The sequence below is a fragment of the Felis catus genome, chromosome D4, assembly GCF_018350175.1.
Source record: "Felis catus isolate Fca126 chromosome D4, F.catus_Fca126_mat1.0, whole genome shotgun sequence".
NCBI lineage: Eukaryota > Metazoa > Chordata > Mammalia > Carnivora > Felidae > Felis > Felis catus.
The window spans coordinates 55,242,105-55,269,246 of NC_058380.1; the positions used below are offsets into that span (position 1 = coordinate 55,242,105).

Sequence of the window (27,142 nt, forward strand, 5' to 3'; positions counted from 1 at the left end):
GAATGAAAAGAGAAGTGGGCCAAAGTCACAAGCCTTGGAAGCACCTAAAATTTTAGGGAAGGAAGTAAAAAGACTAGCCCACACAGGAGAAATGGCTGGTGAGAGAAGCATATGGAGAAATAGCTAGAATGAAAGCTCCTAATGGGGAGGCACTTTGTCTTCCTCATCTCTGAATCATAATAAATATCTGTTGAATAAGTCAGGTCATAATCTCACAGTGAGTTCGAGCCCTGCATCCAGTTCTGTGCTGGACAGCTCAAAGCCTGGAGCTTGCTTCGGATTCTGTGTCTCCCTCTCTCTCCCCGCCCCTCCTCCGCTCATGCTCTGTCTCTCTCAAAACTAAAACACATTAAAAAAAAAAAAAAAAAAAAAAAAGGCAACAAAGGGATCCAGTAGTGACTGAAAAATATCTATCTGATTTGATAATCACTGTGACCTTAAGGTTAAAAATTTCAGGAGAGTGATAGGTCTGAAAGCTAGACTGGAGAAAGGAGTGAAAGGTAAGAAAATGGAGGCAGAATTTAGAACACTCTTTAAAAAAGAAGGGGAACAGACTTACTGGATGAGAGCTAAAGGAAGACGGATCACTAAGAACTTTTCCCTCTTTCTAGCTTTGGAGGGTAGAAGCCAGGTGACCAGGGATCTCAGAAACCTATGTTCACATATGACTAGGACATAGTCAGGGGCAGAAAAGACAAATAAAACAAGGTCTCATAGATGAAAACATAAACAAAAGATGAGAAGCAAAGATAATGGGATTCACTTTGATCAGAAGAGACAGCTTATCCTCTGAGAGTAAAAGAAAGGTAAAAATGGGTGTTAAATGAGATCATTTTTCAAGAAGGGAAAGCAGGGGCAGAAATTTGAGGGAAAGCATATCCGATGACCTCAATTTTCTCCATAAAATAGCAGACAACAGAGTGAGGTGTTCGGGAGCTTAATGAACAGTAAAAAAAAAAATCAATATAACATAGTAGAGAACATCCAGCCTCTTATGTGCAACTGCCTGAGTTGCAGCATCTAGTCACTGTGTGACTTGATGCCAATTATTTAACCTAAGCCTTTATTTCTCCAGCTGTAAAACATTAAGACTTGCTGTACAACACAGAGGTAGCATGAAGACTGAACGAGGAAGTACGTAAAGCTTAGTGTCTGGTCAAAAGCATTCAACACTCCTGTCACTGGTGAACACTGAAGACAGGATAAAAGCAGGGGCTAAGGACGTATACAAAGATCGGCCGACAGCAGTGACTGTGCAACTAAGGTGGAAGGGCACAAATCCGTATTGTCTCTCCGTAAAGTACAGTCCTGTCTCAAGTATTCTAACGATTCCCAATGTAAGTTAGATTCTCTAAAGGCTCTAAACCTGGACCACATTGATTCCATGTAGAAATTACACCCCTGCTTTGTTGAACCACTACCACTGGCCCTCCTAATGGACCTGTTGAGAACGCTGTGAAGGCCCCTCAAGTTCCTTTCACGGAGAGTTTCTGGAGGCAACCATGTCCTTCCTAACAAGCCAAGCCGCCTCCTTGGGCTAGACAGTACCCACTCTCTAATCTTTTCTCTGCTTGTGTAGTGACCAAGCCAGTACAGGTGTCGGGGGTACAGGTTGGTGGGGCGACGACCAACGACGGGGTCGCCGAAAAACGGCCCAAGGGAGTTTGAGCAAAGTGAGAAGCCTAGAGCCCGAGGATGGAGCAAAGCCTGCTGGGAAAGAAGCCATAAAAGCGTTATTTAAAGAACATCATTCAAGGGTAGTAATGGCCCCGACCTATGGCCCACACCCATGAATTTCAACCGGGTCAGTAGAGGAGGTAGGCCGACGACCGCCTTACCTCGAAACAGCGGACACAGACAACCTCACGTTTCTCTTCCGGGACGCGCCACATCCGGCGCTGTAGGATGACGTCACGAGACAAGCCTAAGCGCAACGAGTGACGTCACCAGTGCCTGTACAAAGATTGGCTGAAAGGGTCTTGCCCAAAACGCAGATCCGGAAGCGTCCGCTCCGGTTGGCCCCTCTGGGACGGAGGCCATAGTGCGGTTCCTAGCAATAATCCCTCTGCGGACGACCACCGCCAGCCTCTCTCCATCCGAGAATCTCTTCCCTGTCACCATCTCTCAGTCTCTGAGTCCGGGGAGACTTTAAGCAACTATTCCCTCTGTGGCCGTTTCTAGGCAGCTGATGCAGTATCTTGACACTCCCTTCGTTAGCAGAAGCTCACTACCCTTAAGGCCATGTTTCCTGCTGTAGACAGTACCTGCTGTGACATTGTTTTTCTGCCCCCTTTCAAAACTGCAACCGGCTTTCTCCCTTTTCTGGAGACAAAGGGCTGGAGGAACTAGCGGTGCGGAAACCTGATTGTTTTAACGCTGGCTTCACTAAATGAACTAGCTGACAGCCAATTAGAGAGGAGACAAGAAGCAGGATGCTGGGATGACATGGGTTTACTGATTTTGATAGCAATTCCAGGATGTTGCCTAAGAGTCACGTATTGCAATTATTCGAAGTCATTTTGGCAGATGGAAAAATTCCTATCTTATGAGTGAAGGCATAGTTTATAATCTTTCTCAACCTCAATAAAAACCAAGGCTTAAGGAGTCACATTTCTTGATCAAGATTGTTTCCTTCCATAGAAAAGCAGAGTCAATAGTATGATAAAGATACCAAAACTATCAAAACAGGATGGGAGAGTCTTCCAGGAAACACAGAAAAGAGACTTCCTCTTTTTTAGCAGAGAAGATGCAGGTTTATATTAAGGTCACCCCAGGAAGTGGGCGAGCACAAGAAGCATCTTGGCCACACAGCCCCCATGGTGGTGGAATGTGATTCACACTGCTCCAGGTAAAATGAGGTGGCTCTTGTCACCTGACCAGTTCCCTCAGAATTAAGCTTCTCTTAGCTTCAGCTTCTACCTGACCTGCCTTAGTGTGTCTTGCATTCAAAATGGGATTGGATTATTCTAATTGGATTATATACCATATATTGTGCAAAACTGGGCAGTTTCCATGCCCAGTATATTAGGTCTAGCCCTTCATCTATAGCATATTACTGGCCAGAGAAGCAGGGTCACATGGCACAAGGACATGGCAAACACAACTTTCACAGACCCCAGAACCAAAGATGTATCACAAACTGATACATAGAAATTAACAGAGAGTTGTAGTCTGTGGCACTATCTAATATAGTGGCCATCAAAGTGTAATCCTTGGATCAGTAGCAGTAGCCTCACAACACCAGGGAACTTGTTAGAAATGCAAATTCTCAGGCTTTCACCCCAGGCTTACTGATTCAGAAACTTTAGGGGTGTGGCCCAGCAATCTGTTTTAACAAGCCCACCAGGTTATCCTGATGCATGATAAGTTAGAGATTCACTGTCAGAAGGCAAACACTTCAAAGTGCACATCATGATAAATTTTGTGAGCCTGCTTAGGGCTTTGCTTTTTTTTTTTTTTTTTCAAATTCAAAAAAAAATTCTTAATTGTGGCAAAATACACATAACATAAAACTTACCATCTAAGCCATTTTTAAGTATACAGCTCAGTAGTGTTAACTATATTCACATTGTACTAAATGTATCTCCAGAACTTTTTAATCTTGCAAAACCCAAACTACATGTTAAACAACTATTTCCCCTCTTCCAGTCCTTGCCAACCACCAATTTACTTTTGGTTTCCATGAGTGTGACCATTCTAGATACTGCACATAAGTGAAATCATGCGGGATTTGTCTTTCTGTGACAGACTTATTTCACTTAGCATAATGTCCTCAAATTTCATTACTTGTAATGTGTCAAAATTTCCATTTTAAGGCTAAATAACACTCTGTTACATGTATACACCACACTTTGTTTACAATCTATTTGTCTATCATTGGGTGTGTGGATTGTTCCCATCTTATGGCCATTATGAATAATGTTGCTATGAACATGATTGTATAAATATTTCCCCAAGATCCTCCCTTCAATTCTTTTGGATATACACCCTAAAGTGGGATTGCTGTGTTGTAAGATAATTCTATTTTTGATTTGAGGAACAAAATACTGTTTTCCATAACAGTTGCATCATTTTACATTGGACACAGGGTTCCAAATACTCTACATCCTTTATAACACTTGTTATTTTCTGGTTTGTTTTGTTTTTTTAATAGCAGTCATCCTAATGGGTGGGAGGTGCTATCTCATTGTGGCTTTGATTTGTATTTCTCTAATGATTAATAACGTTGAGCACCTTTTTGGTTTGTTGGTCATTTATATATCTTCTTTGGAGAAATGTCTATTCAAATCAATTTGCCCATTTTTTTCTTCTTTTTCGGGCCCCCATTTTTAAATCAAGTTATTTTGTTGTTGTTGCATGGTAGGAGTTCTTTTTATAGTCTAGATATTAATCCATTGTCAGATATATTATTTGCAGATATTTTCCCCATTTCATAGACTGCCTTTTCACTCCATTGATTATGTCCTTTGATGCACGGAAATATTGTATTTTGATGTTGTCCAAGTTATCTATTTTTACTTTTGCTGCCTGTGCTTTTGGTATCATATCCAGAATCATTCAAAGATTTTCCCGTTTTATAGTTTTAGGTCTTATATTTGGATCTTTGATCTATTTTGAGATCACTTTTTACATGGTGTAAGGTAAGGCTCCAACTTCATCCTTTTGCATGTGGATAACCAGTTTTCCTAACACCATCTGTTGAAAAAATTGTCTTTTCCCCATTGCACGGTCTTGAAACCTTTACTGAAAATCATTTGACCATATATGTAAGAGTTTACTTCTGGCTTCTCTATGCTATTCCATTATGCTATATGTCTGTCTTTACACCAGTACCACCTGTTTTGATTACTGTGGCTTCATAATAACTTCTGAAATCAGGAGTGTGAGACTTCCAACTTTGTTCTTCTTCAAGATCATTTTGGCTATTCTGCTCAGGGGTTTTAATTATTTTTTAATTCCAACAGTTAGAAATTGAAAGATCTTGCATGAAAATCAGGATTCTTGGTCTTTTGGGGAAAAAAAATTTTTTTTAATCCAGCAAATTACAGTAAAAAGTAGCCAGAACTGTTAGTGACCACCATGTGCTCCCCAGTTTGCCACTGTCTCCACCCACACATTTATATAACCTGTCTGGTCCCTGAGGGCCCTTCTTTCTTTGAGAATCCTAGTCTCACAGAAAGGCAGTTGGAGCCAGAGGACCAACCTGGGGAAATTGCAGCGGTCTGCTCCACAGATCTGCTCAGAAGGAAAAGTACAGAATCCTGGGAGAGGATATAGCTAGGAAACTTCATTCTGTTCTTAGGGGTTTTTTTGGGGGGGGTAGTGTAGGAGGAGATTGGGAGGGGTGTCAGAAAAGACCAATCTGAGGAAAGGAAAATAAACCAAGCTCAGAAAGATGAAAAGAAAACAGACAAGTGAAGACTTGATAGAAGAATATTCCAGGTCTATGATCTAGACTGAAAAAAAGAGCAATATACAAAAGCCCTACAGCAGTCCTTAAGCACATTCTTTCAGACATGACCGAAGTCCAGTGGAGCTGAAGAGTAGACAGTGAAAGGAAATGGTGAGATCTGAGCCAGGGTCAGATAGTAAACCATTTAGGAACTGTATGTGGATTCGTCCTATATTCAATGAAAAACCCCTGAAGAGTTGGCCTGGGGAATAATATTATTTGATTTTTGTTTTACTGGATGTTGTGGCTGCTGTGAGGAAGAATGGATGGGGTGGAGGTAGGGCAAGAACAGAAAGGCTGACAGCAGTTAGGAATATAGTGATGTAGTGCAAAGGATGTTCACAGCCTGGACATGAGGAAAAAGGTATACTGATTCAAGAGATATTTTGGAGGCAACATCATCTGGACAAGACATTTTCTACTCTGGGGGCAGGCCTAGGTCAGATGCCAAATAAGAAGACACTTAGTGGGGGATAGGAACAAACCTAGTGAGCTACAGAAACTTAGCTGCATGTTTCATATATCCAAAAACTTCTCACTGCAAGCATCCACAACTCTGCCTGCAGGCTTCCTCTAGCCCCAAGAGCCTTTCCTAACTGCATATAGGCCAGAAATGAGGGGATCTATGCCCCTGCGAGCACTTGTGAATAATGTAAGGAAGTAGGTGGGTAAACTTGTTTCCTCACCTCAGGATGAAACAACTTTGAAGTATGTACAGCACTGTCTCCCAGAGGCTCTCCAGCAAGACTAAACCCCAGATGCCCTGAGGCGCAGCCTGCACACTGGCTTACTTCCCACCCCAGCCTTGCTTCTCCACTCCCCTACTGGTACTTCTTGGGATCAAATCCTAAATGACATACTCAAATCCTTGCCTTAATGTCTGTTTCTCGGGGAATCCAACCTAACAAACTCCTCCTATTTTCTAAGATAACATTTTATTTCCCTTTTTATTTAAAAAAAAATGTTTAATGTTTATTATTTATTTTTGAGAAAGAAACAAGAGCGTGAGCGGGGGAGGGTTAGAGAGACACAGAACCTGAAGCAGGCTCTAGGCTCTGAGCTAACAGCACAGAACCCATGAACCATGAGATCATGACCTGACCCAAAGTCAGATGCTTAACCAACTAAGCCACCCAGGCACCCCTTATTTCCTTTTTTAGATAAGCTAGTAATTCCTACTGGTTCCCAACTTTTTAATATCACAGCACAAAGATTAAGTCACATTCACAGAATACACTAGGGTAAACTTATGAGAAACTAGGTAAAAATAAATTACTACATTTTATTTATAATTAACTATGATAAGAAAAATTAAAAATGGAGTACTTGGAAAAGTAGTATTTATTTTGGCTAAATATTCAAATAAAATATTTTTAATTTTTTTTTAATGTTTATTTTTGAGAGAGAGAGAGAGAGAGAGAGACAGAGCTCTAGTGGGGGAGGGGAGAGGAAGGGGAGCGGTGAGACACAGAATCCAAAGCAGGCTCCAGGCTCTGAGCTGTCAGCACAGAGCCCAACACAGGGCTCAAACCCACGAACCATGAGATCATGACCTGAGTTGAAGTCAGACACTTAACTGACTAAGCCACCCAGGCGCCCCAAAAATGTTTATTTATTTTTGAGAGAGAGAGACAGAGACAGAGCATGAGCGGGGGAGGGGCAGAGAGAGAGGGAGACACAGAATCCGAAGCAGGCTCCAGGCTCTGAGCTGTCAGCATGGAGCCCGATACAAGGCTTGAACTCACGAACTGCGAGATCATGACCTGAGCTGAAGTTGGACACTTACTTGACTGAGCCATCCAGGCGCCCCTCAAATAAAATATTTTTAAATTTTTCATAAGAAACTTTAGCATGTTTCTGAAAATAGCATTTTTTTTTGACATTGGGTTTCATGATGAAATAAAATACATATATTCTGATTAAAATTTTTAATGATAATTTTTTCAAATTCTTTGTAGTCACACCTATAATTGACACACCAGTAGAGAGGTTCTGTCCCATACATTGCAGTGTAAATGTGCTAATGTATCCATAAACTATACCCTACAATTTAAATTTTTTTTAATGTTTATTTATTTTTGAGAGAGAGAGACAGGATGCGAGTGGGTTAGGGGCAGAGAGAGAAAGGGAGACACAGAATCTGAAGCGGGCTCCAGGCTCTGAGCTGTCAGCACAGAGCCTGACACAGAGCTTGAACTCACGAGCTGTGAGATCTTGATCTGAGCCGAAGTTGGATGCTCAACTGACTGAGCCACCCAGGCACACTTATACCCTACAATTTATTTTAAGATCTTCCACCTACAATTTATGCCTTATTGCTTTCAACTCCTGCTTTTGGGACTAGGTTAACTTCCTACTATGGGTTGATTTCATAGCTTAACTCCCCCAAGGTTCTAAATTTCCGAGAGCTCAGGAAATAGTCACCATAATCCCAAGTAGTGACATTCATAACATTGATGGTTCATGTTGGAACTTTTATTTCAATTCAGCAATTCTTATTTGTGTAAATCACAGATGTTGTGCTGGTCTCTCCTTAAATTTCTTACAAGCATACTAAGAAGAAAGTCACAAGAAGTTTTTCTAACTTATCCTGCCTTACCTCCCACCATTTCTTCATTGCCAGCCTTGTACCAGTAATACTGAACTTCTTACCGTTCAACCCCTTTCTCCCCAATACTCTGAGATATATAAGCTGTCTCTCCTTTTTTTCCCACCTAAATAAACAAATATTTATTGAGTATCTGCTACAAGCACAGTTTCAGACATGAGGAATACAGAAATGGACAAAATAAAGTCCCCCCTTCAGTCTAGTGGAGAAAGAGCTGACAATAACACACAAACGTATGTCACAAGGTGATTTAAGTGTTATAAAGGGAAATAATACATATTATACCATGATGATTAAAAGAACCCTACTCAAGGGACCCCTGGTGACTCAGTCAGTTAAGCGTACAACTTCAGCTCAGGTCATGATCTCAGGGTTCATGGGTTCAAGCCCCACATCAGGCTCTGCACTGACAGCTCAGAGCCTGGAGCCTGCTTCAGATTCTGTGTCTTCTTCTGTTTCTAACCCTCCTCCGCTATGCTTTCTCTCTCTCTCAAAAATAAATAGGGGTGCCTGGGTGGCTCACTTGGTTAAGTGTCTGACTTCAGCTCAGGTCATGATCTTACTGCTCATTAGTTTGAGCCCTGAGTCAGGCTCTGTGCTGACAGCTCAGAGCTTAGAGTCAGGCTCTGTGCTGACAGCTCAGAGCTTAGAGTCTGTTGCAGATTCTGTGTCTCCCTCCCATCTCTGCCCCTTCTTATGTTCTGTCTCTGTCCCTCAAAAATAAATAAATTTTTTTAAAAATTTTTTAATAATAAATAATCATTTAAAAAAAACAGAACCCTACTTAAAAGCATTCATACTGATGCCATTTATATTAGGATCTAGAACAGGGAAAACTAATCTAAAATTATAGTAGAAAAAAAATCAGAACAGCTATTGCCTCTCTAAAAGTAGGGACAGGGATTGACTGAAAAAGGCACTTGAGAGAACTTTCTTGGTGATGGTGATATTCTGTATCTTGATAAGGGTTTGGCTTAACCCATAGGCACATTTGTTGAAACTCATCAAAACGGTACAGTTAGGACTTGTGCATTTCTTTCTATGTAAACTTTACCTTAAAAAACCTTAAACAAATATCTAACTCTAGTTAATGATATGCAAGCTGAAGTGTTGAAAAGCAAAATATACTGTTATCTTCAATTTTTTGAATTGTATTTAAAAAGCAGATGAAGGGGCGCCTGGGTGGCTCAGTCGGTTAAGCATCTGACTTCGGCTCAGGTCATGATCTCACGGTCTGTGAGTTTGAGCCCCGCATCAGGCTCTGTGCTGACAGCTCAGAGCCTGAGGCCTGCTTCGGATTCTGTGTCTCCTTCTCACTCTGACCCTCCCCTATTCATGCTCTGTCTCTCTCTGTCTCAAAAATAAATAAACGTTAAAAAAAAAAAAAAGCAGATGAATAGAGAGAGATGAAGAGAAATGAGATAGAGCATGCAGAGTAAAATACCAATTATAGAATCTAGTGGTGGTTATATGAGATGAGCTAAGCTCTGGCCCAACTGCAATGCCCAAATGTATTCCTTGATGTTCATGCTATTTTCTGGAATGTTCTTTTCTCCCTAACTCACCCTTGCCCCCTCTAATCCATTCACACTGCAGCTATAGAAAAGATTTCAAAACACAATCTGACCATGTCACTCCCCTACTTAAATCCTTTCTGTGGCCCTCCGCTGCCCATCCAATTAAGACTAAATTCATTGTTCATTCTTACTTTTACAGAAGGCCAAAACCCATCTACCACTCTCCCCTTGCCTGTCCTCATACCCAAACACAGGGCCTTTCTTTCAGTTTCTTGAACCCATACAGTCAAGGTTCTTGAAAACTACTCTAGCTAACTTAAAGATGATGGGACTGCCATTGGTACAATTCCCAAACCATGAGTCCTCTACTATCCAGACCCTCAACCTCATAATTACAGATGGTTAACAATAACTCCCAGAACAGAAGGGCCTAAGATCTTAGAATTGTCAAGATCAGCTCTTCCCACTAGTAAAGGGACGTGACTGTAGGAACCCACATGGACACCTGCATCCCACATTCTCCGGTGTCTTACCTCTAGCTGGATGAAATCAGAAAGGTACTAGCTCTCCATTGGCTGGTACACTTGTTTACTCATTCAACAAGTATTTCTGAGCACCTTCTACTTGTCAGGCATTGTTTTAGATATATGGCTACCACCATGAACAAAACGTTCCTGCCTTCAAAGAGCTTACAATCTATTGGAGATGGACAGACCATAAACAAAGAAATATACAGGTCATGTGGGGATAAATGCTATAAAGAAAAAGCAGGACAGAAAATTATGAGGATATTCTGTGTATTATGAAAGGGCTTTTTTGAGTACAGACCTAAAAGAAGCCATGTGGATATCTAGATGAGATGGCAAATCATCAAAGGATTTTAATCAGAGGAGTGACCTTTTTTTTGAGCTCCACCACCACCAACCACCCCACAGTGAAATATTTTTAAAGGATTATTCTAATTTTTTCATGGCACGAGGATCTTAAAATGAGAGAATGGTTTGCAACTCTGTAGTTTCTTCAACCCCTAATGTCTACATGCTTAGAGTGCCTCCTCTGTATTAGGCAGGGAGCTAAGTGTTGAAGATGGAGAAGTCAAGTGAGACACAGCTCCTCCCTTTAAGAGACTTTCAGTCTGGTGAGCACAGGGCCAGCATATACCCACCATTCACAGACTTACCTCTGAGCTATTCTACTCTCCTGAGCCTGTTGGTACCCTTCCTTCCTTCCAATCCTTCAGACACTGATCCAGCTGCTCTTATACTTCAGATTGGATGCCCAGTGGCATTTTGCTGACCATGGTTTGGCTCCTCTTGGCAACAGATTTGTATGTCTACGCTTTTATTACACTATTCAGACAACCCCAGGACACTCCTACCTTGTCATTCTTTTCACCAGCAAAGCTCCATCTCTGCATGTCAAAACAACATAGTTTAATGAAATTTAATCTTTCTTTCTATACACATAGAATAACATAACTCTAAATTATATCATTTGTAACAAAAGTTTTTAACCACTCTCCAGATGGCTTTTGATACAGAAGAGACCTCACCTCCCACCTATGTGACTTCTTCCTGATGTCTTAGAGATAGCGAATATGGCAAACATGATTGAAGAGAAAAAAGAACAAAAACATTTTTTGGAAAATGTAGATTTACCCTGTCTGTGCTAATCTATTACTTTATTAGACCCCATTGATTCTCATCTTGCAGAATTTTTCCCCTTATACAGTCCCTCCCCACACTGACTCTGTACTTGGCCAAAGGACTGGCTTTAGCCAGTGGGACATTAACAAGTACAAACCTTGATAAGTGCTTGCACATTACGGCCTATCCTCTTGGGGTACTCCTCTTCAGAACCTAGCTGCCATGCTGTGAAAAGCTCAACTTAGCATGTGAAGAGATCATGTGAAGGAAAACTGGGGTCCTAGCCAACAATCCCAGCTGAGCTCCTGGCTAACAGACAGCCTGTGAATGATCCAGCGTGGAAGGCCCCTCCAGCCCTAGTTAACCCTTCCCAGCAGTCACCACACAGAACAAAGATGAGCTATCCCTGCTAAGCCTTGCTCTGATTACAGAATTTTGAGAAAATAAATGACTGTTGTTACATTTTGAGGGCAGTTTGTCCCATGGTATTGGATAACCAGAACACCCTTTTCTTAAAAAAATAAAAATAAAAGGGCACTGTTTCTACTGTATGCTGGAATTCTTAAGACTGAAATGTATGAATTTCAGGTCAAGGTTCAACTTCCTTAATAAGAGAACTGCCTTATATACTTGCGTAGCTGTTAGCTTAATGTCTGTGCCCCCATTCATCTGTAACCTCCACTAGGGAAGGGATTTGTGTGCCATGGTGAACATTGACTCCTTGACCTAGAAAAGACCCTAGCACATAGTAGGCACTTAATGAATAATTTAGTAAATCAATATCATGTTGACTAACTTACCTATATTAGTTCCTATGTTTACATAAAATAGTAATTCTTTGACCATTATTATTATTAGCCAAACATTTGTTCACTACCTGTAGACACTGTTCTAAGCATTTTATATTACCTCATTATCTATTTAGTCTTCACAATAACCCTATGAACTAGGTACTCTTATCATCCCCTTTTATAGATGAGGAAACTGAGGCACAGAAAGGATAAATAACTTGCTTGTTGCAGGGCCAGGGTTCTAACCCAGGGAGTCAGTTTCCGGAATCCATATTCTTAGCCACTACATCACTTCCCCCAGTTTCTTGTCCTAAGTCTGGCAGTGCCATTGCTGTAAAAGCAAGAATAAGGTAAGGTTACACACTAGAAGATAAGAGCGTCGTTGTGATGAAGATATCATTGTAGTGAGTCTGTAGACAAAAACCTGCACATAGAAACTCAGTTCTTCTCTGAAACACTTCACAATGTCAATGACATTAGGAATGAGAGGTGGTGACATCCTCCGGGAAGACCCTTATGCCAGGCCCTACCCCCAAGCCTCCAATTCTGCCAGCTAAAATGACCTGGAGTGCCTGGGTGGCTCAGTCAGTTAAGCATCCTACTTAAGCTCAGGTCATGATCTCACAGTTTGTGAGTTCAAGCCCTGCATTGGGCTCTCTGCTGTCAGCATCAGCAAAGGGTCTGCTTCAGATCCTCTCTCTCCCTCTCTCTATGCTCCTCCCCTGGCCTGCCTCTCTCTCTCTCTCAAAAATAAACATTTAAAAAATTAATAATAAAATAAAATGACCTGTGAACTCAGCTCAACCCCATTCTCCCTACAGGGCTGTGAAGAGCCCTGAAACAGTGGCTGCTTGCTCAGCACTCTTTTTTTTTTTTTAAGTAAGCTCCACACCCAGAGTAGGGCTTGAACTCTTAATGAGATCAAGAGTCGGATGCTCTACCTACTGAGCCACCCAGGTGTCCCAGCACTGGGTCTCTTTTCATGCCCTACTGAACCTGTGACTGGGTCCTCCTGGTGCTCAGCACAGAAACCAATGACAAAGGTGCACCCTGGCATCATCGCAGGCCCTACCTCTACTCTAAAGGAAAGCCTGGACTTGGGAGTCTGGATTTAAGCCAGTAGCACTCTCAAGGCACCTGCAAACTGAGTTCCAAGCTTGATGCGTACAGTACTTTCTGAACCCAACACCACCACTAGCACCACCAGCAGGCATACATATACACAGATGCCTCTGGCTTCACTCCTATATTTGGGGAAAACATAAGAAATTTAACATGAAAATACTGAAATGGCAGTTTAACCCAAGAGTAGAAGGATTCTTTCATAACTGTATTGCTAGATAGCTACAAAGAGGGTGCAGAGTTGGGGAGCAGGATGTTAGGTCTTAGAAATTAGAGGGGCCTTTCTAGAGAGAGTCTTCAGCCTGGGCCTTCTCCATTTGACATTCACTCAACAAATACTTTTTGACACCTGCTATATGCCAGAAACTGGGGTAGGTGCAGGACATAAAAATGTTGCGGAGCCATGATCACTGAGATTGCCCTCCACCTCAATTTAACCCATTGAATCTCTTTTCGGTGTGTTGCCATACGGCTGTAATAGGCATCCTTGTGAATTGGCCACCCTGTCAGGGATGCTGTCAAGGACACTGCTCCTGATATAACACAATGTTCTCTTTATGAGCATCCCTGGGAGACAGTCCAACCTGATCTCAGTTCAAGGAAAAGTGTTACTTCTCCAGAGTAATGGGTTTGTTCATTATCAATGGACATCATGAACTGTGGGAAAAATGAGGCTTGAGAGTTTAGAGATAAATTCATGTCCCAGCTGTAGCAAACGTGAAGGTCATTCCTACTCCCATTTTTAGCTTTGTCCCTGACTCTGTTTTGCCTCTACCCGTGTTTTTATTTCTTCATTCTTTGCACTTTTAATTTATGGCATCTTGGTGTGTGGGGGCGTGTGAGTGTGTGTGTGTGTGTGTGTGTGTGATTTTTTGTTTGTTTGGTTTTTTGGCTTCTTCTTGTATCCCTAGAAATGGCTATGAACTCTTCTGGAAGTAGACATCACCATCAATGTTTATAATGTACTATACACATTTACATTTATACTATGTTAGAGGTATGTCCACAGAATGATGTGGCAACACAAGAGGGCTTATTAATCTGTCAAGAGCATTACAGAAGACTTTGCATAAGGATCATTACTTGAGTTGAGTCCTGTGTTTGTTCTGTCAAGGATGTTATAGAGTTTATTTACAATGTGACAAGTGTTAAACAAAATTAAGTTGCTGCCAAGTGCAAAATACTGAAAAAAAAATCTTGCAAACTAGATTTTTATGTCATTTCAGAGGTTCATGGGACACCACAGAAATTGTTTACAACAAATTGAGGCTACTTCCACAAGTTTCCTCTCACCAAATTTTTTCTGACAAAAAGATCATGAGGACAAATAATTCATATCTACATCAGAATTTATGTGCAGACAAGGAAATTCAGATGGAACATCAAAATTAAATTGGAAAATGCTTGATAGCAAAGTGAGATGAAGAATTAAAATATTTACCTACAAGATATATATATATGTATATATGTGTATATATACGTATATATGTACATATACACATACATATATACAAAATGTTATCTACTGGATTATTCAAATAAAGGAGGACAAACAAAATTTAGGAATTCAAATTATGTAGATCAAGAGTCTCAGTTTGGAAAGGATATTAAGAATCATTTAGGGGCACCTGGGTGGCTCAGTGAGTTGAGTGTCTGACTTTGGCTCAGGTCATGATCTCACAGTTCATGGGTTCAAGCCCCACATCAGGCTCTGTGCTGACAGCTCAGAGCCTGGAACCTGCTTCAGATTCCGTGTCTCCCTCTCTCTCTGCTCCTCTCCTGTTCATGCTCTGTCTCTCAAAAACAAATAAATGTTTAAAAAAAATTTTTTTAATCATTTAGTTCAGTTGCATAACTGTACAGCAGTATTCTTCCTTAATTCTTCATTCCATCTTGCAGGTAGACCTCAGCCTTGGACTTTCCCTGGATTGTGTGGCTGCCTATGTGAGAACAGGGTGAGAAAAAGAATAGTTGCTGACACATTGTTTTAAGTGTGCTGGATCAGCAGATTATCTTTAAATACATGCAATTTAAGCTCCTTTTTTTTTTCTTTTCTTAAAAAAGAGGTCTAGCAATATAAAAATTCCTATTGACCAACTGCATAGAGAGGACCTCAAAAAAGAAATGTCAGGACTCATGAAGTTTTCTACAATTTACAAAAAGACAGCAAAAAACATGTTTACATCCTCTCATTCTCCAACAGTATGAAAAATTGCAACCATCTTCCTTCACATTAGAAAAAGAAAAAGAAAAAGTAAGCCAGCTATACTTCATGATGCCTTTCGGTTATCAACCAGGCCTGGCACTTTAAAGAGGATACTATTCTGTCTTTGCATTGGGAAAAATTGTTGACTTTTGGGGCGCCTGGGTGGCGCAGTCGGTTAAGCGTCCGACTTCAGCCAGGTCACGATCTCGCGGTCCGTGAGTTCAAGCCCCGCGTCAGGCTCTGGGCTGATGGCTCAGAGCCTGGAGCCTGTTTCCGATTCTGTGTCTCCCTCTCTCTCTGCCCCTCCCCCATTCATGCTCTGTCTCTCTCTGTCCCAAAAATAAATAAACGTTGAAAAAAAAATTTTTTTTTAATTGTTGACTTCTAACTTAGACTAAGAGAATGCATTATTCTTTTTGTCCTGCTTCCTTTCTATTAGAATAAAAAAAAAAAACTTAAAACTATCAGAAAACTGCTCACTGCTAAGAGGAAAGGCTACTCTGAACCCAGCAATTAGTCATGCTGACGTTTCCTGGAAGAGGGCAGCCCAGACCCACAGGAAAGCCACTCTTGTGCTAAGCTAGACACTTCACGAGGGCAGGAACCAACTCTGCTTCTGCACGACTATAGATACTCAGCACCTAGCTTAAAGTCTGGCACAATTCATATTCATTTATTCATTCAATGAACATTTATTGAGTACCTACTCTGTACCAGGCAATGTTCTAGATGCCTGGGATGCATCATAAAACAAAACAAAGATCCCTGCCCAAGTGAAATTTTAGTTCTATTGGGAAAGGGGTATAGAGAGAAGAGACAACAGGTAAATAATGTGCTATGTCATGAGTGCAATGGAAAAAAAAAAAAGTAGAGCAGGCTAAGGAGGATTTGGAGATCTGAGGAGGAATAGAAGATCGCAACTTTGATTAGGGTAGACATTGTAGGTCTCAATGAGGTGACATTTAAACAAAGCCTTGAGGGAGGTAAGGTGCTCAGTAAATGTTGATGAAATAAATGAATTAGAGAAAAATTAAGAAAGCAGAAAAGTGTTAAGGCATGTTCAGGGGATGATGAGGAAGCCACTTTGGGAAAGGTAGGTTACTGGAGATGAATCTGGGAAGGAGGTGGAGCCTGACTTCAAGAAGTGCTCTGGGTACAAAGCTAAAGGGTATGGATTTACGAAATTTAAAGCTTACAAAGATCTTTCACTTACAGTTATATCTCCAGCAAAGTAAATTTCATCTCCATTTTGCCAATAAGGAAACTATGTTCAGATAAGTTTAGTAATTTTCCTGAGATCACGTAGCCAATAAGATGCAAAGCCAGAACTTAAACCTGACTTCCAACTTCAGACTGTCCATACTGCCCTGTAACCTCCCCCCAGAAAATGTACACAAGTAATAGAAAGAAAAGAGTTATAAAATATACTACTAAAATATAAAAATGATTACGTCAGTTATCAAAAACAGAGATATGTAAAAATAAAAATTTAATGTAAGCCTTAATTTAAATTTTTTTTTAATTTAAGCTTTTAAAATTATACATTCTATAGAGCAACAGATAGATTGTGGGAGCTCAACAAAAAATCAAAAGACAGTAAACTATGAGCCTATTCTGAATAATGTACTATAGTATTGGCAACAGAAAATATGTGGCTACAAATCTATTTCTACCATAAATGCCTTTCTTTTACTATAAACTTTTGCAAACTTTTACTTTCAGATTGAATATATGTCTCTTATAAACACAGTAATACTTTGTAACTTGTTTTTCATCAATACAAATATTATTTCTCAATTATACAGAAAATACATGAATACTTTCTTTAAACGGTTAAAGTCTTCAGTATTATCAGATTGGAACACTCTAATTCTCCAGCTCTTTTTCTCTGTATATTTGTAGATCCAAGTGTTCCTGACTACTTGTGGATACTAATGTGTTTAAAACTGAACTTACGGGGCACCTGGTTGGCTCAGTTGGTTAAGCATGCTACTCTTGATTTCAGCTTAGGTCATGATCTCATGGTTTGTGGGATCGAGCCGCAAGTTGGGCTCTACACCGACAGCACAGTCTGCTTGGGATTCTCTCTCCCTCTTTCTGCCTCTCTCACTCTCAAAATAAATAAATAAATAAACATTTAAAAAAAAAAAACAATGCACTTACCACTTTCTCCTCAGAGCTAACCAGGTCCTCTGATTTCCAGTGTCAGTAAAAGGCATCACCATCAGAAACCTTACATTCCATATTTTATCTGCCCACTCATCTATCATATCTGATCATCAACCCAGTCCTGTAAGTTTATCTCTGTAATATCTTGTGTTACCACCCTCTCTTCTCCATTCTCACTTCCACTTCTTTCATACTGACTCTCTTTACCTACTAGTTCTACTACTACAGGGCTAGGTTCATGGGTGTGTATCCTATGGAGTCACACAGGGTCTCACACTTAGAAGGGCCCCATGTTTGGTTTAATGCTCTGCTGTCACTGTCTTGAATTTATTAATAATTTTTTTAATAAGGAAGGGCCCTGTATTTTCATTTTGCACTGAGCCTCACAAATTATGTAGCCAGTCTTATACTATTGTAATAGTATCCTAACTGGTACCCATTTTCCCATTAAGGCCCTGATACAACCCACTCTCCACAACTCTGCAGGGAATTAAAAAGAAGATTTTCCATTGGAATTAGATCAAGCAATACATGGCACAGAAGTCTGCCAAATTTGAGGCTGAGAGGTTTGAAGTATAACTTTAAATTGAAAAGATGAATTATTGAAGAATTAAGTTTCCATGTAACCAAAGAACTAACCGCATAATCTATGGACACTTTTGTATTACAAGTACTTAGGGAAAATGGCCAACGTAAACACAACCCTCTATGAAGCCAGAGCGGTATGGGGAAAGAACACAGGCTTTGCATTCAGAGAGACTGAGTTCAAATTCCAAACTTGACCACTTACTGTCTGACTTTGGGCAAGTTACTCAAATTTTCAAATTTTTACTTTCCTATTGATAAAATAGAGAACACTATCTGGCAGGACTTTTGTGAGACTCACAAAATAATAGAGACCCAGTTCAGTTCAACAAACACTTACTGAATGCCTACCCTATGCCAGACCATGTTTTTACACCAATGGCATCAAGATAAATAAGACTTCCTTCTAAAGGGTACATTATGGAAAGGGGGAGAGGACTGAGGCAAGGAATAAGTTTATAATGGAAAAACCTAACAAGTGCTACCTCACCAGGTGTGATCAAGCAAACACTGATAGTGATAGATCATGTTCATAGTATAGGCCTTTGATATGATACGATGAAACTAAGCACTTTAACTCTGTGGTGTTACTCTCCCAATGTTGTTGTAGAACCAAACTAAAATGGAGTCACTTATGTCAGGGGCAAAATGGAGATGGTTAATGCGGGCATATAAAGGAAACTTAACCCAATCTTACAGGAATTTCCAGTTCTCCTCAGAAATCAGAAAGCACACCAGCCAATCCCCAAATGCCAAGTTTGTTCATGCCATCTCTGGACTTCCTCATTCCCCTGACTCAGCTACCCTGACCCAAATAAGAAGACTGCTAAGAAACCAATCATCTGAAAAAACCAAACAACTTCCACATTTACCCCATGAAAAATCACTTAGACTGTGGCAACTTGAAACTCATTCCTCCAGTTGCCCTGAGTTCCCCAGCTTGTAGGTAGAAAGCCTTGCAATAAACTCATCTTTCTGGTTTATTTTCTCAGTGTGCAGAGTTTGAGTTTTGACACTATAAATCCAGTCTCACCATGAGAAAAACATTAGACAAACCCAAATTGAAAGGCCTTCCACAAAATACCTAGTGAGTGCTCCTTAAAACTGCTAAGGTTGGGGAGCCTGGGTGGCTCAGTTGGTTGACAGCCAACCTCAGCTCAGGTTATGATCTCACAGTTCGTGAGTTAGAGCCTCACATCGGGCTCTGTGCTGACAGCTCAGGGCCTGAAGCCTGCTGTGGATTCTGTGTCTCCCTCTCTCTCTGCCCCTCCCCTGCTCATGCTCTGTCTCTCTTTCTCTCTCTCTCTCTCTCTCTCTCTCTCTCTCTCTCTCTCTGAAAAATAAACATTAAAAATAAACTGTCAAGGTCATCAAAAATAAGAAAAATAAATTTTAAAAATCTGAGAACTGGGGCACCTGGGTAGCTCAATTGGTTAGACGTCCGACTTCGGCTCAGGTCATGATCTCTCGGTTTGTGGGTTCGAGCCCTGCGTCGGGCTCTGTGCTGACAGCTTGGAGCCTGGAGCCTGTTCCGGATTCTGTCTCCCTTTCTCTCTGTCCTTCCCCTGCTCACACTCTGTATCTGTCTCTCTCAAAAATAAACATTAAAAAAAAAATCTGAGAAAGTAACAATTAAGAGGGATTTAAGGAGAGGCACCTGGGTGGCTCAGTCAGTTAAGGGTCTGACTTCAGCTCAGGTCATGATCTCAACGATTTGTGAGTTCAAGTCCCCCGTCGGGCTCTGTGCTGACAGCTTGGAGCCTAGAGCCTGCTTTGATTCTCTGTCTCCCTCTCTCTCTGCCACTACCCTACTTGTGCTCTCTCTCTCTCTCAAAAATAAATACTAAAAAACAAAAACAGAAACAGTGACCTAAGGAGACATGATGACTAAAAGCAATGTGGTATCCTGGATGGGGTCCTGGAACAGGAAAGGGACATTTAGTAAAAACTAAGGAAATTCAAAAAACAAACAAACAAACAATGAGCTTTAGTTACTAATAACGTATCAGTATGGGTCATTAGTTGTGACTACCATTTTAACATGTTGACAATAGGGAAAACTGCATGCCAGGTATAAAGGAATTCTCTGTACTATCCCTGCAACTTTTCTGAAAATCCTCAACTATTCTAAAATAAAAAGTGTATTTAAAAAATAACACATGGGGGTGGGGGTAGGGAGCGCCTGGGTGGTTCAGTCAGTTCACGCATGGGTTTGAGTCCCACATCAGGCTCTGTGCTGACAGCTCAGAGCCTGGAGCCTGCTTCAGATTCTGTGTCTCCCTCTCTCTCTGCCCCTCCCTGTTCGCACTCATATCTCTCTTTCAAAAATAAATAGACATTAAAAAAATTTTCTTAAATAACACCTGGGGGGGAGGTGAGGGGTTAGAAAGAAGAAGAGTTCGTAAAGAAAACTAAAACTAAACCATGTATAGTCACAGAGGTAAGAGGAGAACAAGAACAAATTGGTGATCCTCAAAAAAAAAAAAAAATGTTTCCAGCCCCACTAGGCCCCACAGTCAATTAAAAACTAAATGTTTCTGGGCATCTGGGTGGCTCGGTTGGTTGAGTGTCCGACTTCGGCTCAGGTCATGATCTGGTGGTTAGTGACTTTCAGCCCTGTATCAGGCGCACTGCTGTCAGCCTGTCAGCACAGAGACTGACTGCTTCAGACCCTCTGTCCCCCTCTCTCTGCCCCTCCCCGCTTGCACTCTCCCCAAAAATAAACAAAAACAAAAACTAAATGTTTCATGAAATTTTTTTTAAAGACAGTTTTTTTAACGTTTATTTTTGAGAGAGAGAGCTTGCACACAAGCACACATGTGTGCAGGGGTGGGGTTGGAAGGAAGAGCAGAGAGACGGAGAGAATCCGAAGCAGGTTCCACACCATCAACTCAATTCAGGGCTTGAACCCATGAACCGCGAGATTCATGACCTGAACAGATATCAAGAGTCAGATGCTTAACTGACAGAGCCACCCAGGGACCCCATCAAGAAATTTAACTCTTGATTTCAGCTCAGGTCATGATCTCACAATTCTTTGTAAGATCTAGCCCTGCGTTGAGCTCCATGCAGATTTGCTCTCTCTCTGTCTCCGTCTTCCCCTCTCCCGCTCACACACACACTCACTCTCTCCAAAAAAAAAAAAAAAAAATTTAATTTATACAAGCATAAGAAACAGCATTTTAGCTGAGATTTACTTTCTATTTTATGTTTTCCAATAAAAATTTTCTTTTTTTAATCTAAAGAAAAAAGTACAGCAAGGGCACCTGGGTGGCTGAATCATTAAGCATCCAACGCTTGATTTTGGCTCAGGTCATGATCACACAGTGCACTGGCAGCATGGAGCCTGTTTGGGACTCTCTCTCTCTCTCTGCCCCTTCCCCGCTCTTGCTCTCTCCCTCTCTCAAAATAAACAAACATTAAAAAAAAGAGTATAGCAGTAATTCTACACATCCAAAATTGGACTCATCTTCACCCTCCCCAATTCTGACCCACCACAGCCTTCTCCTCCTCCTCTTTCTGGGCTCCCCATCACAGGAAGGGCACCTCCAACCATCCTGTTGCTCAGGCCAGAAAGTTGGAAGTCAGCCATGATTCCTTCTCCTTCATCTCTGCTTCTAGTTACCATGACCTGCAGATTCCACCTCTATGTTTCTGTTTCTAGTTCTCTCTCTCTCCATTTCTATCACTTAGGCCTCAACACTTCTCATCTTCTCTCTCACCATAAAAGTTTCCTGAGAATTCTTCTTTCACATTAGCACCCAAATGATTGTTCTAAAATGTAAATATGATCAAGTCATCTATAAAAATGGGGTTGCTGTAAGGATTAAAATATGACAATATTTGTGGAAAGTTTAGCACAGTGCCTGACACGCAGTCAGAAAGAAAAAAGTCAGATCTTAGAGGTTATATCACCATCCTCCCTAGGATCCTCCAGTATTTTTTCAAGATGAATTTCAAACTACTAGCATAGTGCTCAAGCCCTAATGACTTGGCTTCTGCCATGCCTCTAGCTATCACCAGCTACCTCCTTGGATACCTGTATCCTGGTCACATGGTTATGGAAAGTTATGAAGCATCCCACTGAAATAAATTATAATGGTAAAACAAGAGACCATTCATGATAACAACAAAAAGACAATGTTTAGTAACAACTTCAAGAAGAAATGATCAAGGGGTGCCTGGGTGGCTCAAGTGGTTAAGTGTTTGACTCTTTTTTTTTTTTTTCAACGCTTATTTATTTTTGGGACAGAGAGAGACAGAGCATGAACAGGGGAGGGGCAGAGAGAGAGGGAAACACAGAATCAGAAACAGGCTCCAGGCTCTGAGCCATCAGCCCAGAGCCCGACGCAGGGCTCGAACTCACGGACCTCGAGATCGTGACCTGGCTGAAGTCGGATGCTTAACCGACTGCGCCACCCAGGCGCCCCTATTTGACTCTTGATTTTGGCTAAGGTCATGATCTCACGGTTTGTGAGATCAAGCCCCACATCGACCTCTGCACCGAAAGTGCAGAGACTACTGGGGATTGTCTCTGCCCCTCCCCCAACTTGTGCCTGCAAAAATAAACATTAAGGAAAAAAAAAAAACAGAAAAACTAGTTCACCATTTGAAGAAAAATAAAATTCAGTTACTTACAAATAAGTAATCCCCGGAGTTTACACCAAAATCAATTCCAGATAGAATGAAGACTTAAGTGTAAAAACCGGAACCATGAAAGAACTAGAAGAAAACCTGGGAGAATACATTTATAATGTTGGATTGGTGAAAGCTTCCTAAACATAACAAATGAAGGAGTGGGGAGAGGGAGGGAGAAAGAAAAGAAAAGAAAGGCAAAAACCAAAAGAGGAAAAGCATACTTACTTATTACAATTTTAAACCTGTATTTATGTTGACCCACCAATTTCCATTCTAGATGTCCATCTCACAGCAGTACTGGCATGAGTGTCCAAAGCTATATTTGAGAATTTCTCAGCAGCACTGTTTATAAAACACTGGAAATTGCCAAAATGTTCATCAGTAGGGGAATAGTTAAATTATAGTGCCTGCATACTATATACTAAGAAGTCATGGAAAATAACAAGGGGCGCCTGGGTGGCTCAGTCAGTTAAGTGTCCAACTTCGGCCCAGGTCACGATCTCATGATTCGTGAGTTCGAGCCCCGCATCGGGCTCTGTGCTGATAGCTCGGAGCCTGAAGCCTGCTTCGGATTCTGTGTCTCCCTCTCTCGCTGCCCCTCCCCTGTTCATGCTTGCACTCTGTCTCTGTCAAAAATAAATAAACTTTAAAAAATAAATAAATAAATAAATAAATAAATAAATAAATAAATAAATAAAATAAAATAAAATAAAATAAAATAAAATAAAATAAAATAAAATAAAAATAACAAAGTAAGGGACTCCTGGGTGGCTCAGTCAGTTAAGCGTCTGACTCCATTACTGCTCAGGTCATGGTCTGATGGTTGTGAGATGGAGCCCTGCATTGGGCTCCTTACTCAGCATGGAGCCTGCTTAAGACTGTCTCCCTCCTTCTCCTTCTGTCCCTCCCCCCGATTGCATGCGAATGTGTGCACACATGTTCTCTCAAAAAATACATTTTTAAAAATTATTTATTCTGACACGATGACAAGTACAAGTTGCAAATAGCATGTATGATATACCATGTCTTGACCAAAAAAACTCACATACTAACTTACTGCTAATCTTTTCATATTATTTTATGTAAATAAGAATGCTTAAAAGTGCCGAGTTCTTTTACTGAAAAGCTAGATTTTTCATGAAGACATTTTTATTTTTTCATTAATTTTTTAAAGTTTATTTTGAGAGAGAGAGAGAGAAACAGAGCACATGAGCAGGAGAGGAGCAGAGAGAGGAGACAGAGAGAACCACAAGCGGACTCTGCACTGTCAGCTCAGAACCCAATGAGGGGCTCAAACTCACAAACCTCAAGATCATGATCTGAACTGAAACCAAGAGTCAAACACTTAACCGAATGAGACACCAGATGCCGCAGGACATATTTTTAGCATCATTAAGTTTCTATGAAGGAAAAATATTAGAACATATGTGATGACAGTTTTAAGGCCACCAAGAATTACCCAACTTTGCTACTGGGGTGACAAATTACTAGTTCAAAGCTTCAGTTGACAGGAGAGAATTTTACACTTTTTAAATTTTTTTAAGTTTATTTATTTATTTTGAGAGACAAAACTCAAGCGGTGTTAGGGGCAGAGAGAGAGAAAAAAAAATAGAAAATCCCAAGCAGGCTCTGCATGGACATGGGGCTCAAACTCACAAAACTATGAGATCATGGCCTGAGCCAAAATCAAGAGTTGGACACTTAACCGACTAAGCCACCCAGGCACCCCTTAAGTTTAATTTTTTAAATAAATACTACAAATAAACATTCCAAAGTTACAAAATGGTACATTGTGAAATATCTCCCTCCCATTCTCCTCTCCCCAAAGGCAACCATATTACAAGTTTTGGGATATCCTTGAGAAATATTCTATACACATGCAAGCAAACAAGCACATAGTTTTCCTTTTCTTAAAACCAACTTTTATACCCCCCTTTTTTTTTTAATTTTTTTAAATGTTTTTATTTATTTTTGAAGGAAAGAGAGACAGAGCATGGTTGGGGGGGGGGAGAGCAGGACAGGGGCAGAGAGAGAGGGAGACACAGAATCCGAAGCAGGCTCCAGGCTCTGAGCTGTCAGCACAGAGCCTGACGCGGGGCTCAAACTCATGAACTGTGAGATCATGACCTGAGCCGAAGTCAGACGCTCAACCGACTGAGCCACCCAGGGGCCCCTATTTTATTCTTAATAAAGAATTTAGCTCACTTCGCTTGCAGGTTTTAGAAGAATTTTCAATATCACATTTTATAGCCTTACGTTGACTTCCATCTTTCTCAAAGTTGTGGGAATTTCAACCGAATTCCTGAGGCTAAAGGAAACACTAAATACAGTAATATTTAAGAAACACTAGACTTGGGGCGCCTGGGTGGCACAGTCGGTTAAGCGTCCGACTTCAGCCAGGTCACGATCTCACGGTCCGTGAGTTCGAGCCCCGCGTCGGGCTCTGGGCTGATGGCTCAGAGCCTGGAGCCTGTTTCCGATTCTGTGTCTCCCTCTCTCTCTGCCCCTCCCCCGTTCATGCTCTGTCTCTCTCTGTCCCAAAAATAAATAAATGTTGAAAAAAAAATTAAAAAAAAAAAAAAAAAAGAAACACTAGACTTAGTACTATTTATTGGGGAAACTCAAAGTGATTTAATATATACACTCTACTTATATGCTTAACCAATGTTAGATTGACAAATGCATAGTTTATGCCATGGTAAAGTCGGAATTTTAGAACGAAAATACCTCAAAACATATGAACAAAATTTATTGTTACTGTTCTCTATTAATTGTTCATATTTTTACACTTGCTGGTCTCTTGATCTGGGATACCCATCTGCATGGTGCAAAGTTCAGCACCTCAATACTCCTTTACTGGCATTTATAACACAATTCGTCCTTTTTTGTGTGATGAGATTCTTGAAGGCAGGGAACATAATTTAAATGATCTTTATATTACCAAACCCTAGTACTCTGCCTGGCAGTATTAGACTTTTAACAAGTGGTGGTTAAAATAAAAAAGTTTATACCAGAGCTGATAAATCGAGAAGGTAATGACAAGACCTAAAGATTAGGTCTTGTCAGGGGCACCTGGGTGGCTCAGTCGGTTAAGCATCTGACATGGGCTCAGGTCATGATCTCATGGTTCGTGGGTTTGTGCCCTGCGTGGGGCTCTGTGCTGACAGCTCAGAGCCTAAAGCCTGCTTCAGATTCGGTGTCTCCCCCCGCCCCTCCCCCACTCATGCTCTGGGTCTCTCTCTCAAAGAGAAACATTAAAAAAAAAAAAAAAAAAAAAAAAGATTAGGTCTTGTCAGCCAGAGCAAAAGCACAGAGAAGTAAAGCGTTTTTGGAAAACAGCAGATAGTTTGGTGTGACTGGGTGCCCACTTTAAACAAAAGAGTTATTAAGTCTGAAAAGGTACGTATCAGGAGGCCTCCAGAGTAAAGTTCAAAATCCTCAGCTTAGCAAGATACATCAAAAGGGTGTTCCCCCAAATAGCTCTGAAGACTAGCCTCCGGCCACCAGCAACCTTAGCTCTGGCAGTATCCAATTACTTGCAACTTCCAAGAAGCATCACATTCTTTCACCCCTTAGCCTTCCCTTGTGCTTTGTCCTTTGCTGGGAAAGCTCTTCTCCCTTCTTTAAAACTCAGCTCAACTGCTACTTTCCCATGGACGCTTTCCCTGTTCCATCAGATTTGATATAGGAGTCTCTCCCCTGGCTGACCTCTATTTTGTGGTTCCCTTAAGTCCATTGACATGTCCGGTTCCCCACTAAAGTCTACGCAACATGAACCAGGTTTCATCTTTGCATCTCCATCTTCTTTGGTTGTAGATACTCCGATGTTTGGGATTACTAAATATAACAGACTCCGTTTTCCATTATGCCCCCTGGACTCATTTGAAAGCGCATATACTCACTCTACAGACTGTAAACCCAAGTTTACAGACTGGCAGGGCTTAAAATTTAGGTCAATTAAAACGACTTGTTAGCCACGCTTGCTGCCCCTCGCTAGCTAACAGGGTGAATGCCAGGCCAGGAGTCCAAGGCCCTAAGTTTGCACCAAGGCATTTCAAACATTTCCCTGTGTCCAACGTGTAGGACACAGCCAGGGCCAAGGCAAATAACATGTGTACAGGGGCCAGGACTTTCACAAAGAACTCCTCCCACTTGCAACTTGATGGATTACAAGGCCACGGACTACGCGTAAAAAGGAGCAAGATCCAAGGCCTGTGAGGTTGCTCAGAACAAGTCCAAACCCCTTTGCTCGGCATTTCTTCCCCAGCGGGCTTCCAGAATCTCAAGGGTGAGGAACAAAGCCAGTTAGAGACGCCCAAAGAGGCAAAAGAGGGGCCGACGGGGAGGAGGAAGGGAGGGCTTTGTTCTGAGAGGTTCTCGTTCCGAACTCAGCTCCCTCACGGGGCTC

The 27,142-nt window shown here is 41.2% G+C and overlaps 1 protein-coding gene across 6 annotated transcripts in view; it reads right to left on the reverse strand.

The window, feature by feature from the left end:
• Positions 1-27,142, reverse strand: part of APTX (aprataxin) — a 262,688-nt gene that overhangs the window by 234,963 nt on the left and 583 nt on the right. For 5 of the 6 annotated variants that reach the window (XM_045043468.1, XM_045043467.1, XM_045043465.1 and 2 more), the window contains exon 1: positions 1,839-1,961. The exons of the other annotated variant lie outside the window; for it this stretch is intronic. The gene's annotated coding sequence lies outside the window, so the exon portion shown is untranslated. Of the gene's footprint in view, positions 1-1,838; positions 1,962-27,142 lie in introns of those variants that run through there. 6 annotated transcript variants of the gene reach the window in all.